We start from the raw sequence: 1,831 nt of genomic DNA on the forward strand, positions 1-1,831 counted from the left end.
ACACTGTTTAGAGTTGTCTATTTGTCTATTTCTTATGAAGTTGGTTGGACAATAAAAACATATAACACTTACACTGCATACAGAAATCACTATGATCAGTGAGGAGGGGAAGTCTCCTAGACTTGAATTGCTGCCTTCAATCTAGAACAACACAATGGCTGGACCTAATGTCTCTTTTAAAGGTGAAAATTTTGAGTATAAATGAAGAGAAGTAAAAATTGTAGCCATGTGTAAAAGAATGAAATCCAGTATTACATGAACGTCTTGAAAAAGGCTCAAAGAAAGAGATTATACTGTTTCTTAGCTCCATTATACTAGATGCTTGAAAAAGTGAAGCCATATATTGCCGACCCCATTCCTACTTTTGGAACTTGACAAGATCTAATAGAAGTCTGCAAACATGAGTTGCCTTGCCCTGGGAGACATTTCCGCATGATAGGATGATGGACTGAATGAGATTCTGAAAGATCTTTTGACCTTTACTATTGTTTTGCTACTAGGGATTCCTGTTGAAAGACCAGATGTTAGAATGTGATTCTGTACATTTTCATAGGAAATATATATCTGTTTTCCATCCCTGTTCTTGGCAAAGAGTTCCTAAAACTCTTGTAAGTTCCTAAGTGATAACAGCACTAGGAGCATCTTTTGTTCTAACGAGGCGACTCTGGGTGGGCTCTTGGATGGCTCCCGGATGGGGGCTGGTCACCAGAAAGACTGAGCCATGATTAGAAACTTGGAATTTCCAGCTCTGTGCCCAATTCTCCAGAGTGAAGAAGATGGAGAGGGGCTAATAATTGATTATACCTACATGAGGACATCAACATAAAATCCGAAAATCACAACTGTATGGAGTCTGGAGAGCTCCCAGGTTGGTGAACACATCCATGTACCGGAAATGCGATGCATTCCAACTCCACAGGGACAGATGTTCCTGTGCTCAGGACCCTCCCAGACCTCACTCCATGTATCTCTTCATCTGGCTGTCCATTGGTATCATTTATCAAATCCTTTAAAAAACTGCTAAAAATAAGTGTTTCCCTGAGGAGGGTGTTGTGAGGACCTGAGATTTATAGCCACCACTGGATTTGCACTTGGCATCTAAAGTAGGGTGAGACTGGTCTTGTGGCACTGATCCCTTAACCTGTGGGATCTGACATTATTTCTAGTTAGAAAGTGTCACAATTGAGTTATATCATAGGACATGCAGCTGATGTCACAGAAAATTGTTTGGTAGAGGAAAACTGCCATACAGCTGATAACAGAAATGTAAGTATGGTAGTTGTGTGAGAGTAAAGGAGAAATGTAGGAGGAAAGATAGATTCCTTCTCAATCAGCAACAGAATAAAAAGCAGAACAACAATAATATAATTCTGGTTTATTAAGGATAGTGTTCTGATTTTTTCCTTGTACAAATTTTATATACTCATAATAGAATCTACTTTTAGAGCTTTATATATCTTATGTTTCTGTTATTACTGTCCCTTTTAACTGCAGTAGGCTCATCTTCATACTATGCCACACAAAGCAAGTAAAAGCTACAGTAAGAGTAACATCTATTTCAGGTACTGCCCATGTGTCCTTCTTTATTCTCTTGATCAAATCCTGGTTTTAAATTGCTACTTTTGTTCCACTCAGTCAGATATGATTTCTACCTTGCTTGATTTGATCAACTATTCAAATGTTTGTTTCTCATGCTGAACTATTATCTATGTCTCTAAGAGTTTGGGATTAAAATTTAAATTAAAATTACACTGCTTGAAGAAATATAGCAGGAAAAAAAATGTCTTGCCATTAGGCAACTTTTCGAACTTTATCGAAGAGATGATTTTTT

Source organism: Pteropus medius, unplaced genomic scaffold (assembly GCF_902729225.1).
Source record: "Pteropus medius unplaced genomic scaffold, Ma_sr-lr_union100, whole genome shotgun sequence".
Classification (NCBI taxonomy): domain Eukaryota; kingdom Metazoa; phylum Chordata; class Mammalia; order Chiroptera; family Pteropodidae; genus Pteropus; species Pteropus medius.